The following is a 16,808-nucleotide window of genomic DNA, read 5'->3' as shown; positions in this document are numbered from 1 at the left end:
GATCAAACCTCAATCAAAACAAGCCTCTGGATTTAGTTGCCTATTTTCAGGAAATACAGGAGACAAAGGAGTATGTAACACTGCACCATGATTATGAAATCAACAAACTCCTGACTGTGAGAAATCCAGATTTCCCCAGAGCTTCTGGCCATAAATAGTAAGAAAATAGAAGATTGAGAGAAAATCTGCAGATTGAACAGAAACTTAAAAGGCATCATGTTTTTAAAAACTGAACAAGATTAACCATTCCTATGTCTAGGAATGTACACATTGATATTAAAGCTAGAAAAACATAGAAGAAAAGGATTGCAATAAATGTCAAAAGAGCAATTTAATCTTACAGGAAAGGAGGAAGTTGTGATTGAATTGAGACACTTGGACAAGACTTCTGGAAAGCTGGCAAAATTCTGTTTCACGGCTTGGCTTGTGGTGACAAGGATGTTTGCCTTATAATATTTCACTAAGTTCTGCATATCTTTTCTGTAGTTTATTAAAATTTAAACAATTTAAAATGGATTCTATAATGAAAATTTTCCAAATTTTGAAAATGCTTTGAAATCCTGACTTTACACATCATTATTTTCAGATAAAAATATTAATATAATTATTTGCCATAACAGAACCTTTGTAGGTTTTCTTCCGGTATTTGACTATCAATAATAAAGGTATACTAAGCATACTTTTATATTAAAAAATCTTGAAATCTTGGTTGTATTATAGTTTCAGCCTCAGATATTCTGGTCCTTTGCTTACAGCTCCCAAAGTAAGGAAAATATAAAACTATTATGATCTGAACATCTGCAGTGTAAGTCTTTATTTAACGTTTAAGTAATCCATCTCCTCCTTTATAAGTCAATTATTTTTATTAGTTCATTTAATAAGACATTATCAAATTTTAGGAGACAAACAAGAAGCCAGATACATAGTGTAAAACAAAACAGCCCTATTGATATTAGAAATTAACTGAAGTATAAATGAAAATTACAAATCTTAACTCTATGTTGACTTTTGCATGGCATAGATTATTATCACACTTCACTACAAATATGGAGAATTATAATCTAAACTAAGAGCCCCAAGGAGAGATGTTTGAAGATTTGTGGTGGAAGAATTTTTAAAATAATGTTTTAGAAATATCTCCTCCTTCAATAAAATTTATATTCGGTACACAGGGAATGGTGATTTAATTTGTCAATATTATTTACAGCTCCATGGCCAATATTGTATACAATATTAATATATTAAGAGTAAAAAAACTAATTATGCATTTATTGCTTACATAATTATGAGCTAATTATACTACTAATGGAAAATGTCTTTCATTGCTGTTAGACTTTCATAAAGATTTTTAAAATAATCTTTACTTGGCATTTAGTGTGCTATAAATGTCTTCATAAATATGAATTCAATGCTTTCTTGAGAGAGCCCATTTAAAATAATAAATGCATGTGACAATGTTCTTGTTTAGAAAATATGAGTTTTAAATACTGAATAGATTACAATCTATATTGGCTCCTTGGAATTATTTTTCTCTCTTTGTAGCTGAAGTTTGAAGCCATTCCTCCCAGGAAACATTATTTCTGCTGCAGTTTTTCAGCTATTTTTCAACTTTAAAACATCAGATTACAATTGATGGTGATTGTCCCAAAAGGTATTTCTTTCTTATCACCTGTGTGCTATTCTATTGGGAGTTAAAACACAGTTATTAAACATAAAATGTGTCACGGTTAGATCACTCTTACTTAGCACAATTAGTAGAACCATGTTGTATGGTATAATAGGCAATTAGATTCCAGCAAGGAAGAAACCTTGCACATTACAAACTCCCATGAAATGAACATGGCACAACTGGTGGTAAAACGAATCAGCATCTCCAAACATATCATTATTGAAACATAGTTACTATAAATGCTGTTTATAAATGAGAAAAAGTTTAAAAGAATTAAACAGGTAAGTCTTAAAGAAGATCCTAATGCAGGCTTTTAGCACATACTGAGGAATAACACTGGGGTTTATGACTATAAAACATAAATTAATGATCCTTCTTTGCAAAAACTGAACACCTCTTAGGAAAAACTGGATTAAAATTGAATAAAACGGATCTCAGTGCGGCTGTTTTTTCATCTATTCAATTATTTATTCAATTATTTATTTATTGAAAATTATATTGAACTTCTACTTTGTGCCAATTTCTGCTCTAACACATGGCAATGTGAACAAAACTAAGTTGGTATTTTCATGAACCTCATAATCTAGTGGAAGGAGAAAGATAATAAGTGATAAAATGGATATATAATAGTCCAGTGGTAAATGCTGTGAAGAAAACAAACAAAAACTTAATGAGGAAATAGAATAGACTTGGAGTTGTTATTTTATTTGAGATGATTAGACTAACCTCTCTGATAAAATGAAAATTGAGCAAGGATTTGAAGTAAAAGTGTTACCTACGTAACAACTTGAGGGAATTGCTTCAGAGGAAGGGAATGGTTAAGTATGAAGGCCCTGCAGTTTTTAAAGTTTCACTGTGCTTCCTGTGTGGGAAAATTACTGCAGAGCCGGCTGGAAAGCACAAGGATAGAAGTAGAGAGGCTGATTAGGAGCAGAATACAAAATTCCAGGCCCAAGTTAACAGTGGATTGCACCAGGACAGTTGCTATGGAGGAGGCGAACAGAGATCAGATTCTTAATATCTTTAAAAAGTGTTTTGATTTGCTAAGAAATGCGATGCAAGACATAGAAGAAAGAGGAGTTGACAGTCATGTTAGGGTTAGGGGTCTGAAAGATTTGAGATGCTGAACTGCTATAGACAAGAAGGGAGAGAAGATAGATATTCAGGAAGACATGTCAAGTAGGCAGATAAGCATATCTCTAAATTTACTTCTTATAAGTATAATCCACGAATTAATTTACATACACATAGCGCTTTCTCTCTCTCTGTCACACACACACACACACACACACACACACACACACACACACACACAGAGTTAGAGATCACACGGTGTTCATTATTGACTGCAGACATTCATTTGAGTGTCATCAGACATGGATGACATTTAAAACCATGTGACTGCATGTGATCACTGACATAGATAAGCTTCGAAAAGCGATCTTAGGACTAAATAAACCTTGAGACTCTCTAGTATATCCCACTCCCCGAGTAACCCATAATCTACAATTTTTCGTAATTGTTCCAGTGATTTCACTAGAACAATGTGTATTTTTAGCCATGTGGAAAAATTAGGGGAATAACTAATAAACAGCCCTAGGATAATCATGATCTACTTAGAAAAGAAAGTTAAATTCCACCTCAGATGTTATGGTAAAATAAACCTTGTGTAGATTACATAATGAAGTAAAGACATAAAGCCACAGGACAGCTAAAGGAAACTATTTATTTGGTCTAAAATTTGTGAAAGCATGTGAATGTCCATTCTTAATAAAAAAAGAAATGATAAATTAATGCATAGTACACTTAGCTACACAAAATTTTTTAAAAACAAATATTTGGCATGTAAACAAACAATATAATAGTTAAAATAAATGGCAAATGTAGAAATATATATTTTGCTGTTTAAATAACAGAAAAATAATATCTGTACACGTATGTTCTACATCAGATATTAAAATTGTACTTACAAACTTGAGTAACTTCTCCATTTAAAATATGGGAAAAGAATATTTACAGTTTATTCAAAAGAAAAAAATAAATCCCACTGTCCAGTGAATCTCTTAAAATATTTACATAAATAGCTATTAACACGTTGCAAATTAAGAGAGACACTCCCAAGCAACAATATTAGAACCTGAAGAGTGTTTGAGCTTTGATGGGGTAGAAAGAACAGTTACTTCAAAATATTGCCAACAGAAATACATGTTGATACAAATTTTGTGACAGATTATTTGGCATTACTTATTAAAACTTAAAGATTGCCAATAGTCTTTAGCAAGCAATCATCTTTTGGGACATTACTTGAAGGAAATAATACGTCTTTTTTATGGTGGTATTTGACTCATCTAAGTTTATTTTCGTAAAGAATTGAATTGTTCTTTATCAAGGAGTCATTATTTTGGTTGTTATCCTTACTTTTGAAAAAATGTTTTAAAGGGTAGATTCAGATTATTTTCCTTTTTCATCCTCTATAAATTTTGGAAGTATAAATCCTGTTTGAAGTATTTATATTCACTATCTTTAAGGTTTTACAAAATTAGATTTAAATTCTAAACATTGTAATAGAAAGCACACCTCTTTACTGTCAATAAATATTTACCATTTTTGTTTTTGAGATGAAGCCTCACTCTGTCACCCAGGTTGGAGTGCAGTGGCGCGATCTCAGCTCACTGCAACCTCCACCTCTCAGTTCAAGCAATTCTCCTGCCTCAGCCTCCCAAGTAGCTGGGACTACAGGCACATGTCACCACACCCAGCTAATTTTTGTTTGTGTTTTTAGTCGAGACAGGGTTTCACTATGTTAGCCAGGATGGTCTCGATCTCCTGACCTCGTGATCCACCCTCCTCGGCCTCCCAAAGTGCTGGGATTACAGGTGTGAGCCACTGCGCCCGGCCTATTTACATTTTTATCACTTCATTTTTATTGTTAAATCTGTGACAATTGGACCTTCTGTAAAAGTGTTTATTGTTTCACATTAAATTTTCTAATGAGACAAAATTTTTAAAAGAAGTTTAAATCATAATTGTGTTTTGAACATTCTATGGGCTGACTACTAGACCTTTTACACTATAACACTATAGCTCTTGAATTATTTGTTTTAATCCTCTTATTTTATTTAATGTGTTTTAATTTCCCCCTGAATCCCTAGGATTTTGGTCACCAATGAAATCTGTCAGACTGTGAGGACTCTGCTTCATTGTCATTGGTATCCTTTTCTGAAGTGTCATGGTAGATGATTCCATTTTTACAAAACAAATCTTTGTTCTGCTCGAGAATGTTTCTTGTTATTATATCTTTGTTTATTGCTTAGCATTTATTCCCTCTCTTCAGAAATTCTAATCACCATATATTAGATTTCTGTTTTCTTTATTATCAAATAATCTCTTTTAGAGTTTTCATTTCTGACATTTGCCTCTGTGATGGCTAATATTGAGTGTCAACCAAATATTGTTCTTGAGTGTGTCTGTGAGGGTGTTGCCAGTGTGGCTGGAATAAAGCAGGCAGAAGAAAGTGGAATGTGGAGACTTAGCTGAGTTTTCCGGCTTTCATCTTTCTCCCATGCTGGATGCTTCCTACTCTCGAACATCAGACTCCAAGTTCTTCAGTCTTTGGACTCTTGGACTTACACCAGTGGTTTGCCAGGGGCTCTTGGGCCTTCAGCCACAGACTGAAGACTGCACTGTCTGTTTCCCTACTTTTGAGGTTTTGGGACGCAGACTGGCTCCTTTGCTCCACAGCTTGCAGATGGCCTTCTGGGAGACTTCACCTTGTGATCGTGTGAGTCAATACTAATGAACTCCCATTCATATATGCATCTATCCTATTATTTCTGTCCCTTTAGAGAACCTTAACTAATACAACTGGCGTTATCAAACTTGTCTACTAACTCATAGATTCTGCTGTCCTCAAAGGTGACTCATTTTATTGCTAATGAATATTTTAATTCTATGGTTTTCGTCCTGCATTTTAAACTTCTCCTATATCATCATCCTCTTTTTATTGTGCTTATTTCTGTCTGCCTTCTTTTAATCAACATTGGAATCATTTTTGTTCCATCTTTGATATTTTTCTTTCTTTTCAGAATGGATGTTTTCTTTATTCTCGTTGAAATTACAGATACAATTATTGGCAGTATAGTTCCTTCTATCCTCTTCCAATCTCATCTCACAGAATCCAGTTTTCAAGTGAGATTTCTGAAATTTAGTCATGAGTGGTCCCTTTTTATATCTTTATACTCTTTTGGGATTTTCCAGAAGTGTGTTAATGAAGTGAGGAAGGTTAGAAAGTTGATCTCAACTCAACATTTTTCCTGGAAATCCTCTGATTAATGTTTTTAAGTGGTTTCTGACACTTGATTTCCATTCATGCTTTTGGCTTCTGATGTTCTATTTCTGTATTGTTGAACACTAGCCAACTTTCCTAATCTATGTACCTTTCATTACTCAATGAGTCATAATGCTACGTTCTGATACATCTTCCTACTTCAGAACTTGCTTTGGACTTTAGATTTGAGTGTTTGCATTTACTGTTTCCAGCTGAATGCTAAGCTCTTTGAACTAACACTCCTTTTGTCCATATAGAGCCTAACAGAGATAGCACCATAAATAATTACTTATATATTTTTAATTTGAGCAAAGCCTCATCAAAACTGGCATGTCTGTAGAGTGACAAATCATGAGTTAGTTTTGCATATTTTTAAATTATTGCAAGTTTGTAGGGTTTTTAAAAAAATTTGTAAACAAATACTAGATAAGAGAGAAAGTTAGAAGTTTCACCATTAATTCTGTTGATAATTTTCATTCTGGCTTTGAGAAGTATTGCTGTTTCTCAAATGGGTCTGTAGTTAACATACTCTTCTGAATATTTAATATATAATATGTTAAAATCAACCTGGTATAAATTGTGCAAACATGCTACAATTAATGTAATGCTCATTGTGGTTCAAATGTCTTGATATTTGTAATATTTTCTTTCCATGTTATTTAAAAGCCAAACAGTCAATAAAAGATTAACTAGATGAAATGATCCTTTCAGCAATTCACTACTAACTACAATTGTTTAGCAGGCTCTTAGTGATTCAGAAGGCACATTATGCATTTAGAGCTGATAGTACACTGGTAGGATTGAGTAGTCATGCCATTTGTTAAGATATTAAAATACCTCTATACCAATTGGTAAATAGTTTCCCCCATAAGACCCCTGAGTGGCAACTCACTCATTCTATTGCAGCCACCTGGCTATTGAGATTAGGAGAACTTTAATCCTTCTAAAACCTTTTAATCACTGAAGCATGCACATACTGAAAATTAATTTTGGCATGCTGTGGCTATTCATTCTACTACATAGGCTGTTGCAAAAAGTATTTATGACTTCTTTTGTTATTTAATTCATCTCCTCTACCTTCATAATCTTTAAAAAATAATCCTCAGATTAAAGTATCTATTTCTCCATTACAAATTGAATCTTTCTCTTACGTAGCACTTTCTCTGGTATGAAGAGGAATGTGAATAAAAAGTAGTAATCTAACATCGAGTCAGAAAAGGAGATTTACATCTAGTGGTGGAAATAGTCCATAAATCGTGTAAAAGAGAAGGCAAGGAAAGAGGGGCATTGGGGAGGTGTGGGTTGTGGGCACTGTAGGGATTATTGTAATCTCAATGGGTTATTTTAATATAGCAGGTATCAAAAGACCAAGGTAGTGGAAGAAGCAACTCAAATTCTATTCCAGATTTCTAATGGGAAATGGTGATTTTCTTTGCTTGGCCTTAATTAAGTTGTACCATATATTTTCCTTCAAAATAACATTTCCTGGAACATCTTACTAGATATTCATAGACACATTTAATACTTGTTTGCATTATGTTTATCAATATTGCAGTCTTCTTTTGAATACATGTATATTCCTACAGTCTAACATTGTGGGTTCCCCAAATACCTAGTTTTATTTTAGACAAGTTTTAAAACAACTTTTATGTGAATATGTTTGTATATGTGTGTAATATGCAAACAGAGTACAGATAATACTCATTCAGAATTTTACTTCTTCTATGACAACAAACTGCCTTTTAGGTTTTATAGAAGGATTTACATATATAATAATTAAATATGGTATAATAATTAAAATGGAGTCTGATACCAAAATTTTAGAAATAGGTAATTCACTTACTATTACTCTTGTTGTAAATATGTAATAGAATTTAAAATGTTAATAAAACTCACTTATTGTGATAATTTAATTTTTTTGTTAGTGCATATGTGGAACAACCACTCCCATGATCATTGTATGGGTTAAAAAACAAGCATTTAGGATTTGGCAGCATGTACTTAATTCATGAGCTCTACCTTCCAAGTTACACAAGAATTTTAACTTTTCTGAGCTTCATTTCTTTTATCTGTTGAGTTAGGAAAATATAATATATAGCTTCTGGGGTTTTCATGAGGATTGATTGAGATGATGCATGTAAAGTGCTTCAAATGGCCCCTGGAACATAAATGCTAGCTGTTATTTTCCTCACTGTAATAAGTCAGAATATTTTTTCTTGTAATGCTAATTACTATAAAGCATTCCAAAGAATGTGCTCTGGTGTCATTTAGTCCCTAGTAAAATTACTTACCCAAGGCAAAGAAAATAAAGTTTTGTTTTAGTCAATGTTTATAATGCGTGACTTTACTTCAGAGCTATGAATTCATTGTTCCCCCATTGCACATGCTTTATTTTGATTCAAGTAAGAAACATGTACAATTGTGCCCCAAAACTTGTTTATTTAGAAAGATAATTTATCAATATTTTTGGGGAGTGGCCATTGACTTCAATCTCTTTGAAATACTGACTGAACTAGGATCTCCTACTGAGTATACGTGGAAATAACTGCTGATAAAATGGCATTTAATATGAGGAACAAAAAGATAAAAAAAAAATCATACAACTGTGTAGTCAGTAGGGTGGAGTAGAGGTGGCTAAAGATTAATAATAGTGCTTCTCTCTAAGCCAACAGTCTTCTTGATTCTACATTTTTGTTTTTGTCATCACTGCTTCTGCCAGCCTGGTCCTTTTTCTTTAGTCACTTTCTAAGCTATTGTACAACTGAGAGGAGAGAACAGAATATTGATATTATTTATTTATATTATGATTATTGAGAAGAAAGGAACACAGATCAAGACTGTTAATAAGAGAAAGAAGACTGAAGAGGAATAAGAATCTTTGCCATTTCTAAGAACTGTGTTGCAGGAAACCAGAAGAGGTTAATGCCCACCCACCAGGGAGCAGGGACAAGAATTATCTTACATCTTAGCATACGCAAGACCTCCTCCAAGGTTTTTTCTGTGCTCATTAGGAATAGAAGGACCTAGTGCTATTCAAGTAGGAAAGATCAGATATTATGATAAACAGCAAAAGAGGGTATCTAGATTTTGTAGTCATGAATCAACTTTTTTCAAAGAGATTATTTGAAAGGATTATCAACAGCCTGTATTTGAAAGAGCTCACCGTATTTTTCCAGCTAAATATTTGCAATCTCTTGATGTGTCATGAGTTTTACCCGGAAACTAAAGCATTACAGATCCTATTAAGTTATGATTCTTAACTTTTAGAATGAGTGATATAAATTCCCACTAATTATGAAGGTGCTGATTTTTATCACAATTCAAAGTATGAAAATATAAATGCTTTGACTTTTTGAAAGTCTTAAAATTACAAAAATATAGATCAAGAATCTTTTTCACTGTATTTGAAACAAAAAAAAATTTATCAAATTGTTGACTATTGGAAATGTTTGAAAATATTATCTGCCTACATTATCAATTAAGAAGTGTACTATATTTCGAACAAGGTATAATCCTTATTGGCTTTCCAGATATCCTTAGAGAAATAGTGTACTAGATTCTGTGTTTGAAATGTGTTTCCAATAATAGAATTCCTACTATATACTTTTACAAGCATATTAAATTTGAGAGTATTTTACATTTTCAGAGTGTTTCATACATGTAATTTCATTCAATTCTGAAATTGGAAAAGTGTTACGTGAGTAAAATAAGTTTTATTATCCCTAAGAAAAAAATACTATAAAAACAAAAAGAGATGATGAGGCTTGCTGTGGTTTTCTAATTCATTAGTAACAAAAATGTGATACTTTTTCTCCTTTTCTTTCTGTTTTTTTTTCTTTTTCTTTAGAACTTGTATTTTCTTCTTCTTCTTATTATTTTTTGTAATTATAGACCCTTTGCAACCAACGACATGCATGTGTGAGGTAGGATGCTGGAATATTATTCAGTCATAATACAGAATGAAATTCTGCCATTTGCAACAACATTGATGAATTTGGAGGATATTATACTAAGGGAAATAAGCCAGACACAGAAGGACAAATACTATATGATCTCACTTACATCTGGAATCTAAAAAGTCAAACTTACAGAAACAGAGAGTAGACCAGTGGTTACCATGGTGATATGGTTTGGCTCTATGTCCCCATCCAAATCTCATTTTGAATTGTATTCCCATAATTACCATGTGTTGTGGGAGGGACCAGAGGAATAATTTGAATCACAGGGGTGGTATCTCCGATACTGTTCTCATGGTAGTGAATAAGTCTCATGAGATCTGATGGTTTTATCAGGGGTTTCCCCTTTTGCTTTTCCCTCATTTTCTCTTACCACTGCCATGTAAAAAGCACTTTTGCCCCCCATCATGATTCTGAGGCCTCCCCAGCCATGTGGAACTGTAAGTCCAATTAACCTTTTTTTTCCTTCCCTGTCTTGGGTACATCTTTATCAGCAGCATGAAAACAGACTAATACAGTAAATTGGTACCAGTAGAGTGGGGAATTACTGAAAAGATACTTGAAAATGTGGAGTGACTTTGGAACTGGGTAACAGGCAGAGGTTGGAACAGTTTGGAGGGCTGAAAAGAAGACAGGAAGATGTGGTAAAGTTTGGAACTCCCTAGAGACTTGTTGAGTGGCTTTGACCAAAATGCTGATAATGATATGGACAATGAAATCCAGGTTGAGGTGACCTCAATTGAAGATGAGAAACTTGTTGGGACATGAAGCAAAGGTGACTTTTGTTATGTTTTACCAAAGAGACAGGCAGCATTGTGCCCCTGACCTAGATATTTGTGGAACTTTGAATCTGAGGGAGATGATTCAGGGTACCTGGCAGAAGACATTTCTAAGCAGCAAAGCATTCAAGAGGTTACTTAGGTGCTGTTAAAGACATTCAATTTTAAAAGGGAAGCAGAGCATAAAAGTTGAGAAAATTTGCAGCCTGACAATGAGGTAGAAAAGAAAATTCCATTTTCTGAGGAAAAATTCAAGCTGGCTGCAGATATCTGCATAAGTAACACAGTGCCAAATATTAATGGCATATAATTAATTTCCCAAGACAATGGGAAAAATGTCTCCAGGGCATCAAGAGACCATTGTGGCAGACTCTCCCATCACAGACCCAGAGGTCTAGAAGGAAAAAATGGTTTTGTGGGCAGGGGCCAGGGTGCCTCTGCTGTGTGCAGTCTAGGGACATGGTGCCCTGCATCTCAGCCACTCCAGCCTTGGCTGAAAGGGGCCAACGTAGAGCTTGGTCTGTGGCTTCAAAGGGTGCAAACCCCAAGCCCTGGTGGCTTCCACATGTTGTTGAGCCTGGCAGGTACACAGAGGTCAAGAATTGGGATTTGGGAACCTCCACCTAGATTTCAGAAGATGTATGGAAATGCCTGGATGCCCAGGCAGAACTTTGCTGCAGGGCGGGGGCTCTCATGCAGAACCTTTGCTAGGACAGTGCAGAAGGCAAATGTGGGGTTGGAGCCCTCACACAGAGTCCCTATGAGGGCATTGCCTAGTGGAGCTGTGAGAAGAGGGCCACCATCCTCCAGAACCCAGAATGGTAGATCCAACTACAGTTTGCAATGTGTGCCTTGAAAAGCCACAGACACTCAATGCCAGCCCATAAAAGCAGCCAGGATGGAGACTGTACCCTGCAAAGCCACAGGGGCAGAGCTGTCCAAGACCATAGGAACCCATCTCTTACATCAGCATGACCTGGTTGTGAAACCTGCAGTCAAAGGATATAATTTTGGAGCTTTAATATTTGATTGCCCTGCTGGATTTCAAATTTGCATGGTGCCTGTAGCCCCTTTTGTTTGAACAATTTCTCCCATTTGGAATGGCCATATTTACCTACTACCTGTACCTCCACTGTATCTAGGAAGTAATTAGCTTGCTTTTAATTTTACAGGCTCATAGGTGGAAGGGACTTGCCTTGTCTCAGATGAAACTTTCAACTGTGGACTTTTGGGTTAATGCTGAAATTAGTTAAGATTTTGGGGGACTGATGGGAAGGCATTATTGGTTTTGAAATGTGAGGACTTGAGATTTGGAGGGGCAGGGGAAAGAATGATATGGTTTAGCTCTGTGTCCCCACCCAAATCTCATTTTGATTTATACTCCCATAATTCGCACGTGTTGTAGGAGGGACCTGGTGGGAGATAATTTGAATCATGGAGACGGTTTTACTCATACTGTTCTCATGGTAGTGAATAAGTCTCAAGAAATCTGATGGTTTTATCCGGGGTTTTCTCTTTTGCATCTTCCTCATTTTCTCTTGCTGCCCCCATGTAACAAGTACTTTCACCTCCAGCCATGATTCTGAGGCCTCCCCAGCCGTGTGGAATTGTAAGTCTAATTAAACCTCTTTTTCTTCCCAGTCTCAGGTATGTCTTTATCAGCAGCATGAAATGGACTAATACACATGGTCTTGGAGGTGGAGGAAAAGGGGAGATGTTGATTAAAGGGTGCAAACTTTCAGTTGTAAGATGAACAAATTCCAGGGATCTAAGATACAACATGAGTGGTGATAGAAACCATAATTAATTTGGGTGTGGCAATCATTAAACAATGTATGTGAATATGAAATCATCATGTTGTACACCTTGAATATGTATTAAAAATTTATGACATTAGTAATTGCATTATCTATTGCTAAACAACCACTTTCAAACTTTAGAAGCTCCAAACAAAAAAAAAAACATGTTTTTCTTGATGTTTGGGATTGAAACTTTCTTTTGCTAACCTCACTAAGGTATCCTCATGCAGTTAGTTCAGCTGGCAGTCTGGTTAAAGACTGGATCTGGTTGGGATAACTGGAGATCTTTCTCTATGTGATCTTTCACACATAGTACAAATGGTGTGATGTTTTCTTCACAGAATGCCAACTGACAAGCCTAGACATATAATAACTTATGTTTTTGCTTGTATCATGTTTGTTGATGTCCCTTTGACCAACATATGTCACATGGGCAAGTCCAGAGTCAATTTGAAAAGACATTATCTTTATGTCTTAATGTGTAGATGACAGAAGTCAGTCATTGCAGCCCATTAATGTAACACTTCATCCTGGTGTGCTCTCTGGCTCCAATGGTGCATGTCCCTCCTCTGTCTGTAAAATATAATCATGCTCTCTCTGCACCCCCAACATCTTACAAGTTCCTAGCATTCGTCTTGAAGTTCATGGTCTTGTTATCTGTATCAGTTCTCACTATAGATAAGGCTTCTTGCCTGCAGTTCGGTTCCTATTGTTCCAGGGACTCACCAACTACAAAAGCAAGTTATATGCCTTCATGCTCCCAGCATATAATGGTGAGACACATACAGGACAACTGTAATAGAAACTTCCATTCAAAATTCAAAACTTGAAAGTCAATCACCAGTCCATAATAATTCTGAAAATAGTTTGGTATATTTTCTCAGTACTCCCCAATCCATGGATAGAAGATGATCCTTGGTTAGAGTCTACTTCTGTTCCCTGGACATGCAATTCTCAGGTTCTTTGTTGTTGTTGACGTCACTCATGGCTCTACACTGTGAGATACCATTTCTTTTCTATAATAAATGACCAGTGTTTGAAGCAGAGTATCTACTCGACCTTCTCAGGCTGCCTCGTTGTCATGGAAAATTGCATATATAGAGATATTTTTTTCATTTTGTACTACCTCTGACCTTTTGTTCAATATGTTACTACTCCCTTAAAAACATTGAGAGTGTGTAATGTGTGTTTATATCATGCTCCAAATGTCATATCTCTGATTTTTAAAAAATAGATTATTCTGTTGAATTTTGGTAGAGGGTTAGAGAGACAACACATTTATGATTCTTAGAAACGTTTTTGTGTAGCTGTTGGGGACTACTAGGTACCTCCATAAATCTTTCTAAAGTATTAGGTTGGTGCAAAAGTTACTGTGGTTTTTGCCAATACTTTTAATGTCAAAAACTGCAATTAATTTTGCACCAACCTAATATTAACAGAGGATCATACAACTACACTAGATTTAATTCTTATCGTGAGGCCATTTCTTACTTTTGCTAGCTGGAGAGACTAGAGAAAAATAAGGTTTTTATTTTTTATTTTTTTCCAAACCAAAAGAGTTCTGTGTCCTCCATATTTTTTATTAATACTACCTGTAAACTGAAAATTTCTACCTTTCATCTTTCTCTTCCTGTACCTTATTACATACAGCAAAAAGAAGCACATTTATAATATCTATCCTAGACATGTCCTTAGATCCATAAGTCCATTAAGTATATTTTATGTTTTCCAGATAACCTAGGACATAAATTTTCCAACAGTTTTGCTGTCAAAAAACACAGATCACCATTTTATTCTTCCTCTAATAATAATTTGTGTGCTTCCTTTCAAGCCTCCACTAACATTTTGTTTGCCATTATTTCAACCTTCACCCACAACCTCTTTGCCATTTTTCTAACCTTTTCCCATTATCCAGTACTAAAGCCAGTGCTACACATTTTAAAGTTTTTATTATATTGGAGCCTCACTTTTGGTAAAAATTTTCTGGTTCAGTCATCTGTTGCTACATAATAAGTATCATTAATGTAATAATATGTTATTATAACCAAGTTTAGTCTCTCTTAAAATGGGTTAGGATATATCTGAAACAAGAAATTGGCTTTATCTGCAACTGATTTAATTTTTTTACTTGGTTAGCAGTGTTACTAATACTAGCTAACCATTTTAAGCAATTACTGTGTGCCAGGTATTGTGCTAAGGATTTAAATTTATTTCCTCATTGTGTCTTCACAATAGCTCCTTCAATGAGATTTATAGTATTATTTCACTGGTGTAGTCACTGAGGCTTAGAAAAGGTTTATAGCCATCCTGAGGTCACATAGAAAGTTAGAAATTTGTGATTAAAAACTCATGATTCTGACTGAAGAGATAGTACTCTTAGATGCTACACAATGTTGCATACCTGGCATCAAGGCCTTCCAGGGCTTAACAATGGCAAGGGATATCAATAAACAGGGTCAATACACTCTGTCTTCTTCTCTTTTATTTTTTTTAAGACCAGTGACAAGCTTAGTATCCAATAGTATGTTCTCGAATAAATCCCATTTTGTAAAACTCAGTACTATCCATTTGTTAGTGTAGCTATATTCTGACTCTCTATAACAAGTCTAAAAATTGAGCTTCCATATTTCATTCAAGAAGTTTTTCACATAGCACTGTGAAATGTACAGCAGATTGGGGCCTTCCAATGTGTGAGATTTGAGACTTGAGATTCAAATTCACTATATTTGTGTTACAAGATATTTCTTTTTTTTTTTCTTTAGAAACTGAGGTAGTGGGCTAAATGAAAATAATCAGAATTTAAAATATTTAACGAAATTATGCATTACCACATTCAAACACAAAAGCATTGTACAATTAGACTAAAACACTTCTGTACCTTAAAGTCTGTTAGAACTTGCTTTCATGAAAGAAAAATAATAATGTGACATACCAATTGTTTATGTGCAAGTTACACTTTTTGAACTTCATCAGAGGACTTAAACTTTTAAAGGGCTTTAAACTTTAACAATTATGTTTTCCTCTTTAGTTAGAAAGTTTTCTGAGTTGTGGTAAGTCTTCAGCTGTACTTCTAAACTATTAGTAATTCAAAATTTAACTTCAGGAAAGAATGATGTTTATATTTCTTATCATAATGAAAATCTAATGATTCTCGAAATTGGCCTGGTTGCTGATGTTATCACCAGAAATGGAAAAGGTTGGTGTCTGCCTTCTGCTCAGAGGGATGCTGTAGAAGTCTGAGTCAATAGCCATCATGCGTTAATCCATCCATACACAGCAGTCTAGTGCAAAATGTTATCCAGACACGGATATGATATGGCAGCTACAGGGTTTGTTCTCTGAAAGGATGTAAATGAGAAAACCCCAGCCATTAGCAAACAAAAGAACCCTTAGGGGTTCTTATGGTATCAAAGAGGTCTTTATTCCCTGACTGTTCTCTTTTTGCCTGCTCACAGTCAGAAAAAGAGCAAAGACAAAAAAAAAAAAAAAAAAAAAAAAAAAAAAAAAAAAAAAAAAACAAAAGCAATCAAGAGCTCAGAACTATATGGTTAAGTGAAATGCACTTTTGAACAAAACAAAACAAAAAATATCTTTCTTTGGGGGACCTATTTGTCATCACACAACAGAAATTAAATGTTTGAAATTGAAACTAGATTTCAAAAACATCAAAAGGAAAAAAATAGTACTTTCAATTCTTTCTTACACTAAACAATTTGTATACCGTATCTATAAAGCAGTCAAGTATATATTGATCTAAACATGCATATAGATGGACCAGATATTTAGATTTACCTTATATATAAAATATATTTAAGTATTATGTCGTTATGATTATTTGTTCACATCTTATCTCATTTGTACTAATACTTCCTGTTTTAAAGAAAGACATTTTCTAATATATAATTTTTGGGTGATTATGCAAACTTGCTAAATATAAGTAGATTGAGTTTTCATAGTCTAGAAATTTATAAAAAGCTAAATTAATCAACTAACGTTAGGAGACAATTCACATAGTCATTCCTAAAATTGTTGTTTTTATTCCCCTCTCCTATTTATTTTTCTTTTAGATATTGTAATGACTACCCCAGGTTGTGAGTATAGGAGGAGGAGAGGAGTTATTTATACAGAAAATATATTTGATTTAAGTACTCCATGTCTAGGAGTGATCAAACTGTCCTTACTAGTAGGAAACTTCTCTGCAGATGGTACACAAACACATGAGAGATGTGGCCACTACTTTCATTTAGCTCCAGCAAAGTTTCTTTTTAGTTGTATTTA

At 34.5% G+C, this 16,808-nt stretch overlaps 1 protein-coding gene across 3 annotated transcripts in view; it reads left to right on the top strand.

The window, feature by feature from the left end:
• Positions 1-16,808, top strand: part of LRRTM4 (leucine rich repeat transmembrane neuronal 4) — a 790,142-nt gene that overhangs the window by 513,159 nt on the left and 260,175 nt on the right. The window lies entirely within an intron of this gene.

The sequence above is a fragment of the Rhinopithecus roxellana genome, chromosome 17 (genome assembly GCF_007565055.1).
Source record: "Rhinopithecus roxellana isolate Shanxi Qingling chromosome 17, ASM756505v1, whole genome shotgun sequence".
NCBI classification, from domain to species: domain Eukaryota; kingdom Metazoa; phylum Chordata; class Mammalia; order Primates; family Cercopithecidae; genus Rhinopithecus; species Rhinopithecus roxellana.
This window is presented reverse-complemented; position numbering and strand designations above follow the sequence as displayed.